The sequence below is a fragment of the Mustelus asterias genome, chromosome 19 (genome assembly GCF_964213995.1).
Source record: "Mustelus asterias chromosome 19, sMusAst1.hap1.1, whole genome shotgun sequence".
NCBI lineage: Eukaryota > Metazoa > Chordata > Chondrichthyes > Carcharhiniformes > Triakidae > Mustelus > Mustelus asterias.
Window position 1 is genome coordinate 5,151,190 of NC_135819.1, and position 15,777 is coordinate 5,166,966.

General features: G+C 49.9%; 1 protein-coding gene across 1 annotated transcript in view; it reads right to left on the reverse strand.

Annotated features, from left to right (window-relative positions):
- LOC144507710 (AP-1 complex subunit mu-1-like) overlaps positions 1 to 15,777 on the reverse strand; it is a 387,219-nt gene that overhangs the window by 184,356 nt on the left and 187,086 nt on the right. The window lies entirely within an intron of this gene.

The following is a 15,777-nucleotide window of genomic DNA, read 5'->3' on the forward strand; positions in this document are numbered from 1 at the left end:
ATAATATTGAAAATGAGGGAAACAAGATCTGATTGGCTGACAATCAAACATCATCCAATTGGCTAACAAGTCTATTCCCTTCCTAATTGACGTAGGAAGGCTGTGCGTCACAAGGATGGATGTGTTGTCAGACAGGGCGGCACGGTGGCACAGTGGTTAGCACTGCTGCCTCACAGCGCCGGGGACCCGGGTTCAAACCTGGCCTTGGATGACTGCCCATGTGGAGTTTGCACCTTCTCTTTGTGTCTGCGTGCGTTTCCATCGGGTGCTCCGGTTTCCTCCCACAGTCCCAAGATGCCTACGTTAGGTGGACTGGCCAAACTAAAATGCCCCTTGGTGTCCAAAGATGTGTAGGTTAAGTGGATTGGCCATGCTAAATTGCCCCTTAGTGTCCAATGTTTGGTAGGTTAGGTGGATTGGCCATGCTAAATTGCTCTTTAGTGTGCAAAGATGTGCGGGTTAGGTGGATTGGCCATGCTAGATTGCCCTTTAGTGTCCCAAGATGTGTGGGTTAGGTGGATTGGCCATGCTAAATTGCCCTTTAGTGTCCCAAGATGTGCGGGTTAGGTGGATTGGCCATGCTAAATTGCCCTTTAGTGTCCCAAGATGTGCGGGTTAGGTGGATTGGCCATGCTAAATTGCCCCTTAGTGTCCAAGGTTTGGTAGGTTAGGTGGATTGGCCATGCTAAATTGCCCCTTAATATCAGGGGGGATTGGCAGGGTAAATGCTACTGAGTTTACTGGGAAAGGACTTGGGTGGGATTGAGGTTGGAGCAGACTTGATGGGCCGAATGGCCTCCTTCTACTCTGTCGGGATTCTAAGAATCTACGATTCTATGAATGGTGGAGCAGGCTCGATGGGCCAAGTGGCCTCCTCCTGCTCCTATTCTCAGTCCCTATGTTTCCATGCTGAGCTGATGGTTGTCTAACACACTGCCTCGCGATGTGGCGTGGGCTGCACTGGAGTGGTTGCGTGGCACAGTGGGCGTTTTGGGCTGGAACTGTGGCTGGTGCATATTATGCCACAACTCGCCCCCTTGGCTTTGCTCAGCGACCTTTGCACCCTCAAGGGGGAGGAGGGGACACACCCCTCCCTCTCTGCGTGGACTGCGCAGCGGGTGGGAAGCGGGATTCTGCGCGCGTGTGTTGTTTGTAGTTGGTGGCCTCAGCTTGGCCTCTGTAACATTCCACAGGGACTGAGTCACCTCTTGTGTGACTGGGTGTGGTGCAAAATGTGGAACTGAAGAGCGGCTGTCTGCTTCGGAAAGGATTAACCATCTCAAAACAACAGATTATCTCAGTCTTCAGCTCACCTTCTATCACCCCACACACCTCCCTCTCCCTTAACATCAAACCTGCCGAGATCAAAATCAGGGGATTACTTAATATTGAGGCAGCATGTAGCAACACCTCGTCTCCTTTTAACTCATTTTGTACCACAGCTCATCTGTTCAAATATTTTGGTCCATTTATCTACCCTTCAGTTAGATAAGGCGGCACGGTGGCACAGTGGTTAGCATGGCTGCCTCACAGTGCCGGGGACCCGGGTTCGATTCCCAGTTTGGGTCACTGTCTGTGTGGAGTTTGCACCTTCTCCCCGTGTCTGCGTGGGTTTCCTCCGGGTGCTCTGGTTTCCTCCCACAGTCCAAAGATTTGCTGGTTAGGGTGCATTGGCCGTGCTAAATTCCCTCTCAGTGCACCCGAACAGGCACTGGAGTGTGTTGACTCGGGGATTTACACAGGAACTTCATTGCAGTGTTAAGGTAAGCCTACTTGTGACACTAATAAATAATTAAAATAAACTGTGTGGGGAGTCTGCACGTTCTCCCCGTGTCTGCGTGGGTTTGCTCCGGGTGCTCCGGTTTCCTCCCACAGTCCAAAGATGTGCAGGTTAGGTGGATTGGCCATGCTAAATTGCCCCTTAGTGTCCAAAAGATGTGTAGGTTAAGTGGATTGGCCATGCTAAATTGCCCCTTAGTGTCCAAAGATGTGTAGGTTAGGTGGATTGGCCATGCTAAATTGCCCCTTAGTGTCCAAAGATGTGCAGGTTAGGTGGATTGGCCATGCTAAATTGTCTCTTAGTGTCCAAAGATGTGCAGGTTAGGTGGATTGGCCATGCTAAATTGCCCCTTAGTGTCCAAAGATGTGCAGGTTAGGTGGATTGGCCATGCTAAATTGCCCCTTAGTGTCCTAAGATGTGCAGGTTAGGAGGATTGGCCATGCTAAATTGCCCCTTAGTGTCCAAAGATGTGCAGGTTAGGAGGATTGGCCATGCTAAATTGCCCCTTAGTGTCCAAAGATGTGCAGGTTAGGGAGATTGGCCATGCTAAATTGCCCCTTAGTGTCCAAAGATGTGCAGGTCAGGTAGATTGGCCATGCTAAATTGTCCTTTAGTGTCCAAAGAAGTGTAGGTTAGGTGGATTATCAGGGTAAATACGTGATGTTAAGGGGATAGATCTTGGGTAGGATGCTCTTTCTGAGAGCTGGGATATACTCGGTGGGCCGAATGGCCTCCTTCTGCACTGTCGGGATTCTATGATTCAATGAGGAATCCATTCTTGGTAAAAAGTCATCCCCCAACCCACTACACCTCAAAGAGATTGCAGTTTGTCAGTTCGTGACTCTGAGGAAGGGTCATCAAGACTCTATTCTCTCTCCACAGATACTGATGGACCTGCTGAGATTTTCCGGCGTTTTCTGTTTGTGTCTCGGATCCCGGCGTCCGCAGTGATTTGCTGGATGTTATTGCAGTTTGTGGGATTGCGCGGTGTGTAAATTGCTCGTCATGACGACAAAGCAAAATGAAAAATAATCGATTTGCGGTGGTGTTGCTACGGGAATAGAGAACATGTTTCATCCCCTAAAGAGAATTGAGAAGCAAGCGTTGCTCGGTGAGCATAGCTGCACTAATTTGAGGAATTTCAAATGGTCAGCAACATGTAATCTGCTGAAAATAGTTTGTGTTCCTCCATTGGGTTTTAAAATAAGCTTTTTATTGCCGAATACTGATGTACAATATAACCCTCTGGCTGAACTTATCGAAGAAATGCATTTGCAGTCAAGGAGAAGAAAGTAAAATTCCAACTGGATTGCCAACGCAAGGGGAACCAGCATTTTTTTTTTAAAGATATCATTCTCAGATGGAACGAGCTCTATTTATCACTGAGCAACACCAGGTTAAAGTCCAACAGGTTTATTTGGTAGCAAAATGAACTGGTGGACTTTAACCTGGTGTTGTTAAACTTCTTACTGTGTTTACCCCAGTCCAACGCCGGCATCTCCACATCATCACTGAGCGTACAGATATTAAAGTCATGGCAGAGAGGTCGCTACGCCTGGTCACACTGAAGGAAGCCGGGAGAGCTTAGCTTTCCCTTCTCTGCATTCCAGGATTTCCCAAAGTGTTTGACAGAAGCGCCTCTTGGCACAGTGGTTGGCACTGCTGCCTCACAGCGCCAGGGACTCGGGTTCGATTCCTGGCTTGGGTCACTGTCTGTGCAGAGTCTGTGCGTTCTTCCCGTGTCTGCGTTGGATTTCCTCCGGGTGCTCCAGTTTCCTCCCACAGTCCAAAAGATGTCCTGGCTAGGTGCATTTACCGTGCTAAATTCTCTCTCAATGAATATCGCATTGTGCTCTCTTATTCTCTGTTAAAATCTCTTACCGATGGCCCTGTGTTAAATATGTTTCAGATTATTTTTCCAATGTTTCTTTTCCTCTATGATATTCTGTGTCAGCTACGACTCGCACCAACTTTTACAGATGCACCATAGAAAGCATTCTTTCTGGTTCCATCACAGCTTGGTATGGCTCCTGCTCTGCCCAAGACCGCAAGAAACTACACAAGGTTGTGGACGTAGCCCAGTACAACACACAAACCAGCCTCCCATCCATTGACTCTGTCTACACTTCCCACTGCCTCGGAAAAGCAGCCAGCATAATTAAGGAAAAAGATACAAAAGTCTGAGGTCACGTACCAACCGACTCAAGAACAGCTTCTTCCCTGCTGCTGTCAGACTTTTGAATGGACTTACCTCGCAATAAGTTGATCTTTCTCTACACCCTAGCTATGACTGTAACACTACATTCTGCACTCTCTCCTTTCCTTCCCTATGAACGGTATGCTTTGTCTGTATAGCACGCAAAAAACAATACTTTTCACTGTATGTTAATACATGTGACAATAATAAATCAAATCAAATCAAGTCAAATCAAAACTACATTCTGCACCCTCTCCTTTCCTTCTCTATGAACGGTATGCTTTGTCTGTTTAGCGCGCAAGAAACAATACTTTTCACCATATACTAATACATCTGACAATAATAAATCAAATCAAATCAAAAATTTGAGCTCTGGAAATGGCGATGGTCTGGTGGTATTATCGCTGGACCAAGGGACATGCAATAGGGCAGCGTGGTGGCACAGTGGTTAGCACTACTGCCTCACAGCGCCAGGGACACAGATTCGATTCCAGCCTTGGGTCACTGTCTGTGCAGAGTTTGCACGTTCTCCCCCGTGTCTGCGTGGGTTTCCTCCGGGTGCTCCGGTTTCCACCCACAGTCCGAAAGACATGTTGGTTAGATGCATTGACCCGAACAGGTGCCGGAGTGCGGCGACTGGGGGATATTCACAGTAACTTCATTGCAGTGTTAATGTACGACTTTCTTGTGACTGATAAATAAATAAACTTCACTTGCCAGGAAGTACTGGTACCCCTACTGGTGCCCACTGGGACACTGGTAACCCTTCCAGGATTTCCAAAGAGTGCGGTCCAATCGCCAGCTTGTGAATTGCTTCCTGAGGAATCCCAGTTGGGGCCAGTTGAGCACCAATTAGTGCCAGTTCAGGCTTCAACTGTTCCCCAACCCTCCATCAGGGTGGGAAACAGTGAATGTTTAATCACCCCTGTTATCTGGTGGATGTAAGGGTGACTGACAAAGGAGATTGCTGCTGCTATGATGCCAGGAAAAACAGGGCCATTTCCTACAGTTCGCCAGCCGTGCCCTTGTTACCTCATTATCGGGGGCTGGTTTCAATGCTATTCCGCACTGCATCTCGAGTTTGCTTCCCCGTAGTTGGAGCAAGTCCTTTGATGGAATTATTTTTTTAACCAACTCGGGGAACTGAGAGAGAGAAGGATCGCAAAAGTAGCGGAACGGCTGAGAGTCCATCGTTAAATCGGCTGGCTATCTGTGAGACCCGCTATAAAGTGGCTGCTATTGTCACTCATTACCGATGAAACTATAAAATGGTTGCCCTGGGCGACACCCGATCTATTAAATGGCCGCTCATTCGGAGACCCAGCGCTATAAAATGGATGAAATTGGTGGCAACCCTTTTTCTATAGTGGTCGTTGACTGTAAAACCCAGTTTATTATAAAACATTCTGACCTCAGGGTGAAAATAAGACTCAAACTTCGGGATAACCGTGTTCCTAACGTCACAACTGGGGCCAAACAAAAGGGGAGTTTTTTTTTAAACAATATTGCTTCGGGGCTTCTACAACTAACGATTTTCTCCAAACAGATTTGTTTATTCAAATATTGGCTGATATTCATAGAATCATAGAATCCCTACAGTCCAGGAGGAGGCCATTTGGCCCATCGAGTCTGTTCCGACCACAATCCTACCCATAGAATCCCTACAGTGCAGAAGGAGGCCATTTGGCCCATCGAGTCTGTTCCGACCACAATCCCACTCTGGCCCTATCCCCATAACCCTACTTGTTTACCCTGCTAATCCCCCGACACTGAGAAGCAATTTAGCACGGCCAATACACCTAACCCGCACATCTTTGGAGTGTGGGAGGAAACCGGAGCACCCGGAGGAAACCCACGCAGACACGGGGAGAATGTGCAGACTCTACACAGACAGTGACCCAAACCGGGAATCGAACCTGGGTCCCTGGCGCTGTGAGGCAGCAGTGCTAACCACTGTGCCACCGTGCCGCCCCATTGCGAAAGTGATAACTTGAAACGTGATTGGCATTGGTACAGACCTTCTGTGGTGTGTAGAATCTGGGTTTATTATTGTGCACAAAGTGTTCCCGTCCCGTTGCCATGGGAATCGCAGCGGGCTGGCGGGGGGTGGATCATGGAAAGGTCCGTTGGCCTCGGGGGGGTTTGTCCGATTTTGGGGGCGTGTGTGGCCGGAAAATCCTGTCCCATGGCCGGAATCATAGAAATCATAGAAACCCTACAGTACAGAAAGAGGCCATTCGGCCCATCGAGTCTGCACCGACCACAATCCCACCCAGGCCCTACCCCCATATCCCTACATATTTTACCCGCTAGTCCCTCTAATCTACGCATCCCAGGACACCAAGGGGCAATTTTTTAGCATGGCCAATCAACCTATCCCGCACATCTTTGGAGTGTGGGAGGAAACCGGAGCACTCGGAGGAAACCCACGCAGACACGAGGAGAATGTGCAAACTCCACACAGACAGTGACCCAAGCCGGGAATCGAACCCAGGTCCCTGGAGCTGTGAAGCAGCAGTGCTAACCACTGTGCTACCGTGCCGCACATGTTACTGGAATGTCACCGCCCCAGCCGCCACGGGAATCGGAGCAGGCGAGGGGCAGAGCATGGAAAGGTCCGTTGACCTCGGGCAGGATTTTCCGGTTGCGGGACGAGCGAGGCCATAAAATCCCGCCCAATATGTCAACATATTGCGAATCATCAAGCTTGTCCATGTTTTTTTAAAAATGTTTTATTTTTCAGGATAAATCCATCAAAACAACAGGTCAGTCTTAAAAAAAAGAGGTCAAACAGATTAACAAGCGTAAGAATTAGGAGTGAGGAGTAGGCCTCTCGAGCCTGTTCCGCCATTCAATAAGATCATGGCTGGATCCGATTGGAAACTCAACCCCACACTGCTTCAAGATGGCGGCGGAGCAGGCGACTTCTTGCGAGCTGTCCCCAGTATACTCTTCAGTTCTATCATTTACTCTCGTTCTGTGCTGTTAAAACTCCATTCTAACCCTCATAAACTCTAACAATGCCACAACGGTAATTCTGCACCCTCTCCTTTCCTTCTCTATGAACGGTATGCTTTGTCTGTACAGCACGCAAGAAACAATACTTCTCACTGCATCCCAATACATAGATGATTTGGAGTTGGGGACCAAGTGTAGTGTGTCAAAATTCGCAGATGACACTAAGATGAGTGGCAGAGCAAAGTGTGCAGAGGACGCTGAAAGTCTGCAAAGGGATGTAGATAGTCTAAGTGAGTGGGCGAGGGTCTGGCAGATGGAGTACAATGTTGGTAAATGTGAGGTCATCCATTTTGGTAGGAATAACAGCAAAATGGACTATTATTTAAATGGTAAAAAATTGCAGCATGCTGCTGTGCAGAGGGACCTGGGTATCCTTGTGCAGGAATCTCAACGAGCTGGTTTGCAGGTGCAGCAGGTAATTAAGAAGGCAAATGGAATTTTGTCCTTCATTGCTAGAGGAATGGAGTTTAAAAACAGCAAGGTTATGTTGCAGCTGTATAAGGTGCTGGTGAGGCCACACCTGGAGTACTGTGTACAGTTTTGGTCTACTTACTTGAGAAAGGATATACTGGCACTGGAGGGGGTGCAGAGGAGATTCACTAGGTTGATTCCAGAGTTGAGAGGGTTGGCTTATGAGGAGAGACTGAGTAGACTGGGGCTATACTCATTGGAATTCAGAAGAATGAGGGAAGATTTTATAGAAACATATAGGATTATGAAGGGAATAGATAAGATAGAAGCAGGGAAGTTGTTTCCACTGGTGGGTGAAACTAGAACTAGGGGGCATAGCCTCAAAATAAGGGGGAGCAGATTTAGGACTGAGTTGAGGAGGAACTTCTTCACCCAAAGGGTTGTGAATCTGTGGAATTCCCTGCCCAGTGAAGCAGTTGAGGCTACCAGTGATGGCCAGGGGCATTGTGGGGTGGAGGGAGGGAGTGGGGGCGAGGAGGGGGTGTGAGGGGGTGGGGGGGAGGGGGGCAGTGGTGGGCAGGGAAGGAATTGTGGGGTAGGGGGGAGGAAATGGATGGAGGGGTGTGATGGGTGGAGGGGTAATGATGGCTTGGGGGAGCATTGTAGGGTGGAGGGAGGGAGTTGGCGGGGAGGGGGTGTGAGGGGGTGGAGGAGCCGTGGTGGGAAGGGGGGCATTGTGGGGTGGGAGGAGGGAATGGGGGCGAGGAGGGGGTGTGAGGGGTGGAGGGTTAGTGGTGGGAAGGGGGGCATTGTGGGGTGGGGGGAGGGAGTGGGGGCGAGGAGGGGGTGGAGGGGCAGTGGTGGGAAGGGGGGCATCGTGGGGTGGGGGAATGAGTGGGCGGGGAGGGGGTGTGAGGGGTTGGGGGGTCAGTGGTGGGAAGGGGGCATTGTGGGGTGGGGGGAGGGAGTGGGTGGAGAGGGGGTGTGAGGGGGTGGGGGGTACAGTGGTGGGAAGGGTTGGGGGGAGGGAGTGGGCGGGGAGTGGGTGTGAGGGAGTGGGGGGTACAGTGGTGGGAAGGGTTGGGGGGGAGGGAGTGGGCGGGGAGTGGGTGTGCGGGAGTGGGGGTACAGTGGTGGGAAGGGTTGGGGGGGAGGGAGTGGGCGGGGAGTGGGTGTGCGGGAGTGGGGGTACAGTGGTGGGAAGGGTTGGGGGGGAGGGAGTGGATGGAGTGGGGGTGTGAGGGGATGGGGGGTACAGTGGTGGGAAGGGTTGGGGGGGAGGGAGTGGATGGAGTGGGGGAGGGGTACAGTGGTGGGAAGGGTTGGGGGGTTAGGGGGGAGGGAGTGGATGGAGTGGGGGGGTGCCAGTAAGTTACTGCTGGATTTGGAAATTTGAACAGCCCCGGCTTGGGGCACAGGAAGGTTTGAAATGAAATGTGAATTGGGCGTGTTTGTGTGTAAAACATTCAGCAGCCTCTAAATCCAGAAATAAAATCACTCCAATTAGTGTGGCCTGTAATTCGGGATCAGTTATTCCAGCGCTGGTCTGAGGCTTGGCTAACAATCTCACCAATAATCCAAGAATCCTTCACCTGAATCAAACCCAGCGAGTCAAACCTAATCTGCTTCTCTCAGCTTCGATATGAATGATACGGAGCGGAGGGGGAATTGAGGGGGCGCTGGGGGAAGGTGGGGGCCACGGGGGAAGTAGTAAAACCCGCAAGCTGAACTTTCCCCAAATCCCTTGGAAAACCGGCTCCTTTATACTGGGGTTTATCGAGCTCGTTTGTGAAGCAGGTGGAAGAGGAAACGAAGGACAAGAGAGTTACCTGACTGGTCCTGAATTAAGAGCAGCACGGTGACACAGTGGTTAGCACTGCTGCCTCACAGCGTCAGGGACCTGGGTTCGATTCCCGGCTTGGGTCACTGTCTGTGTGGAGTTTGCACGTTCTCCCCCGTGCCTGCGTGGGTTTCCTCCGGGTGCTCCGGTTTCCTCCCACACTCCGAAGATGTGCAGTTTAGGTTGATTGGCCGTGCTAAATTAACCCTAGTGTCAGGGGGATTAGCAGGTTAAATATATGGGGTTACGGGAATAGGGCCTGGGTAGGATTGTGGTCGGTGCAGACTCGATGGGCCAAATGGCCTCTTTCTGCACTGTCGGAATTCTTTGATTCTAAGCCAGGCCTTGGAACAAATTGAGAATGCATTGTGTCACGTTATATTTGCGTCACATTCTGTATAACTGAAAATCTACTGAATTAAAGGAACTGTAATAGCCCTCCAGACACAAAACTCTCAATCGCCACGTTACGTTTCCCTATAAGCAGAGCGTGTGTGAGAGAGTGTGCATGTGTGAGAGTGTGCGTGTGTATGAGAGTGAGTTAGGGATAAACAAGAAGAGGATTATGGGATGCGTTCGAAATATCCTGGGGCGTACAGGATATGGAAATTCTGTTATTGAGATCGTCACAAAGAAAGTCATAAATGCCAGAGGAATCTGGACAACGGTCTGTAAAAGTAAGGAACAGTAACAGGTCTCTCTCTCTCCCCAACTTTACTGAGCTCTGACACGTATTTGAGGAGCGTATGTGCATCTGGTGAGAATCAGAGCCCTCACTTGTTTTTCCTTATTCATTCATGGGACATGGGCGTCGCTGGCTGGGCCCAGCATTTACTGCCCATCCCTAATTGCCCCTTGAGAAGGTGGTGGTGAGCTGCCTTCCTGAACCATTGCAGTCCCTGAGATGTAGGTACACCCACAATGCTGTTAGGGAGGGAGTTCCAGGATTTTGACCCAGTGACTGTGAAGGAACGGCCGATATATTTCCAAGTCAGGATGGTAGTGGATTGGAGGGGAACTTGCAGGTGGTGGTGTTCCCATGTATCTGCTTCCCTTGTCCTTCTAGATGGAAGTGATCCTGGGTTTGGAAGGTGTTGCCTAAGAAGCCTTGATGAGTTGCTGCAGTGCATCTTGTAGATGGTACACACTGTGCATCAGTGATAGAGGAAAAGGTTGTTAAATGTGGTGGATATGGAAGGCAGTGGACATTGTGCCAATATTGAAGATTATCTGCCTATTTCACACACAGAGACACACACTCACACACACACTTACACACACTCACACACACACACAATGCACACACGCACACACACATGCACACATACACACACACATACACACACACACACTTACACACACTCTCACACACACACACACACAATGCACACATGCACACACACACGTACACAAACACACACATGCGTCCACATATGCACACACACACAAACACACTTACACACACTCTCACACACACACACAATGCACACACGCACACATACATGCACACACACACACACACACACATGCACACACACATACATATGTGCATACACACGGACACACACACTACTTTGACCTTGAATCTCTGACTAATGGGTTCCAATTATTCATGAACTGACAGGCTGAATAACTCCAGTAGGCCAAGGGGGTCCTGTTGAAACACGACGAGTTGGCCTCAACCACTCCTGTATAACAACAAGCTCAATGGGCGGGATTTTACAGCCTTGTTCGTCCCGAAACCATAAAATCCCGCCCGAGGTTTCGTGGACCTTCCCATGCTCCGCCCCTCGCCCGCTCCGATTCCCGTGGTGGGCGGGGCGATAAAATACCGGCCTATAAATTGGATTTTCATGGGAGAGGTGGGAAGCATTGAGTCCGGAAGCTTCCTTTAGAAGGACTTCCCCCCCTCCCCTCCCACTCGCCATATGTTCATTTCAGGGAATTGGGTGCTGTTGATGGAGTCATAGAATAGAATAGAATCATAGAATCCTGACAGTGCAGAAGGAGGCCATTTGGCCCATCGAGTCTGCACCGACCACAATCCCACCCAGGCCCTATTCCCGTAACCCCATGTATTTACCCTGACACTAAGGGGCAGTTTAGCACGGCCAATCCACCTAACCTGCGCATCTTTGGACACTAAGGGGCAATTTAGCATGGCCAATTAATCTAACCTGCACATCTTTCAGACTGTGGGAGGAAACCCACGCAGACACGGGGAGAACGTGCAGACTCCACACAGACAGCGACCCGAAGCTGGAATTGAACCCGGGTCCCTGGCGCTGTGAGGCAGCAGTGCTAACCACTGTGCCACCGTGCCGCCTAGTCTGGCTCATCATCCCTGGAGGCAGACTGGAGGCAGCAACAGAGGCGGGGAGGTGGGCATTACAGCAGGCTAGAACACCCACCTACCCTTTAGTGGGGCATCAGCCCAGGTTTGATGATGAATGCCAGGCCATCCAACCCTCACCCCAATGCTGCTTATCCCTCCTCCATGCCATGGTGGGATTTGAACTCCATATCAGACCTAAGGAGTATTAATCTGGTCACATAATCGCTACACGACTGGGTAAATTGATGAGGTGTATTGCATACTAGGACCTTTATTTTGCATCTTATCTCACACTGGGTGAGCTAAAAAGGGTAAGAATACAAGATTCAATCTTGGAACAGCTTTACCCACAATAATGGAACAATTTTCTTTTTATCTCCTGACCGAGCTTTATATTCACTGGAATTAATGTTGGGCAGGGATTGGAGTGAGACCACCCAGATTTATTTCACATCTGACCCCTACCAAAGGCAAACAGAGGAGATAGTCATCTTCTAACACACTGAGCTGGGTTTAATTCAATTCCCATTCCCCAGTGTCCCATCACTCCACCTCATAAAACTCAAACTGAATAGATGTCTTATTTGTTAGGGTCACATTAATTACAGCAAATCCCAGAATATTGGTTGCAGGCGTGAGTTTTTAGCAAGATATCTGGGTGTTTAAGTCATGTGACCAGGACTGTGGATCATTAATTTTTGGGAAGGTGGCAAATGTTGATTGCCATTGGAGACATCAACCTGTGCATTGGAACTGTGTCAAACACAGTCGTCCTGGGTGGAGTCTCTCTCTCTCTCTCTCTCTCTCCCCTTTCTTTCTCAAGGATTCTCTTGCACTCACTCTCTTACCTTCCCTCTCACATTCTCTCCTCTCTCTCACACACAGTCTCCTCACACACTCTCTCTCACCCATCTACCTCACACTCTCACACACTCTCTCGCGCCTCTCTCTCACACACACTCTCTCTCACTCCCACACACTCTCTCTACCTCACACACTTTCTCTCTCACACTCTCTCTCACACACTTTCTCTCCACACACTCTCTCTCACACACACTCTCTCACTCCCACACACTCTCTCTACCTCACACACTTTCTCTCTCACACTCTCTCTCACACACTCTCTCTCACACACTCTCTCTCACACACACTCTCTCTCTCTCACACACTCTCTCTCACACACCATCTACCTCACACTCTCTCTCACACTCTCACACTGTCTCTCATACACTCGCTCTACCTCACACACTTTCTCTCTCACACTCTTTCTCACACACTCTCTCCCTCACACACTCCCTCTTTCACACCCTCTCTCACACACACTCTCTCTCACTCCCACACACTCTCTCTACCTCACACACTTTCTCTCTCACACTCTCTCTCACACTCGCTCTCACACACTCTCTCTCTCACACCATCTACCTCACATTCTCACATGCTCTCTCTCACACACTCTCTCGCCTCTCTCTCACACACACTCTCTCACTCCCCACACTCTCCCTACCTCACACACTTTCTCTCTCACACTCTCTCTCACACTCTCTCACACACTCTCTCTCTCACACCATCTACCTCACACTCTCACATGCTCTCTCTCACACACTCTCTCCCCTCTCTCTCTCACACACACTCTCTCTCACTCCCACACACTCTCTCTACCTCACACACTTTCTCTCTCACACTCTCTCTCACACACTCTCTCTCACACATTCTCTCTCACACACACTCTCTCACACACACTCTCTCTCTCTCTCACACACTCTCTCTCACACACATCTACCTCACACTCTCTCTCACACTCTCTCTCACACTCTCACACTGTCTCTCATACACTCTCCTACCTCACACACTTTCTCTCTCACACTCTTTCTCACACACTCTCTCCCTCACACACTCCCTCTTTCACACCCTCTCTCATACACTCTCTCCCCCCTCTCTCTCACACACTCTCTCTCACACACTCTTTCTCACACTCCCTCACACTCTCTCTCTCACACGCTCTCTCACACTCTCACACACACCCTCTCACACCCACTCTCTCTCACACATGCTCACTCTCACACAAACTCTCTCTCACACTCTCTCACACACTCTCTCCACACACTCTTTCACACACTCTCACACTCTCTCTCATACACTCTCCTCTCTCCCTCACACACTCTCTCACACTCTCTCACACACTCTCTCCCCCCCCTCTCTCTCTCCACACTCTCTCTCATACACACACTCTCTCTCTCACACTCTCTCTCTCACACACACACACACTCTCACACACCCTCTCACACACTCTCTCTCACACTCTCTCTTCCACTCTATCTCTCTCACACACTCTCTCTCTCACACGCTCTCTCACACACACTCTCTCACACACACTCTCTCTAACTCCCACAACCCTCTCTACCTCACACACGTTCTCTCTCACACTCTCTCTCACACACTCTCTCACACACACACTCTCTCTCACACACCACTCTCCACACACACACTCTCTCTCACACACTCACACCACCATCTACCTCACACTCTCTCTCACACTCTCTCTCTCACACTCTCACACTGTCTCTCATACACTCCTCTACCTCACACACTACACTTTCTCCCTCACACTCTTTCTCACACACTCTCCCCTCACACACTCCCTCTTCACACCCTCTCTCATACACTTTCTCACCCTCTCTCCACACACTCTTCTCACACTCCCTCACACTCTCTCTCTCACACACACTCTCTCACACTCTCTCACACACACCCTCTCACACCCACTCTCTCTCACACATGCTCACTCTCACACAAACTCTCTCTCACACTCTCTCACACACTCTCTCACACACACTCTTTCACACACTCTCACACTCTCTCTCATACACTCTCTCTCTCTCTCCTCACACACTCTCACACACTCTCTCACACACTCTCTCCCCTCTCTCTCTCTCACACTCTCTCTCACACTCTCTCTCTCACACACACACACATTCTCTCACACACCCTCTCACACACTCTCTCTCACACTCTCTCTCACACACTCTCTCCCACTCTATCTCTCTCACACACACACTCTCTCTCTCACACGCTCTCTCTCACACGCTCTCTCACACACACTCTCTCACACACACTCTCTCTCTCACACCATCTACCTCACACTCTCACACTCTCTCTCATACAATCTCTCTCTCTCTCTCCCTCACACACTCTCTCACACACTCTCTCCCCCCCTCTCTCTCTCTCAACACTCTCTCTCACACACACACACTCTCCTCACACTCTCTCTCTCACACACACACTCTCTCACACACCCTCTCACACACTCTCTCTCAACTCTCACACTGTCTCTCATACACTCTCTCTACCTCACACACTTTCTCTCTCACACTCTTTCTCACACACTCTCCCCTCACACACTCCCTCTTTCACACCCTCTCTCATACACTCTCTCCCCCTCTCTCTCACACTCTCTCTCCAACGCTCTCTCACACTCTCTCACACACACCCTTTCACACCCACTCTCTCTCACACATGCTCACTCTCACACAAACTCTCTCTCACACTCTCTCACACACTCTCTCCCACACACTCTTTCACACACTCTCACACTCTCTCTCATACAATCTCTCTCTCTCTCCCCTCACACACTCTCTCACACACTCTCTCCCCTCTCTCTCTCTCTCACACTCTCTCTACACACACACACTCTCTCTCACACTCTCTCTCTCACACACACACTCTCTCACACACCCTCTCACACAACCTCTCTCACTCTCTCTCACCACTCTCTCCCACTCTTATCTCTCTCACACGCACTCTCTTCACACACTCTCTCCCACTCATTCTCTCTCACACACACACTCTCTCTCTCACACACTCTCTCCCTCTCTCTCTCACACACACTCTCTCTCACTCCCACACACTCTCTCTACCTCACACACTTTCTCTCTCACACTCTCTCTCACGCACTCTCTCTCTCACACACACTTTCTCTCTCTCACACACACTCTCTCTCACACACTCTCTCTCACACACCCATCTACCTCACACTCTCTCTCACACTCTCACACACCATCTACCTCACACTCTCTCTCACACTCTCTCTCACACACTCTCTCTCACACTGTCTTTCATACACTCTCTCTACCTCACACACTTTCTCTCCACACTCTTCTCACACACTCTCTCCCTCACACACTCCCTCTTTCACACCC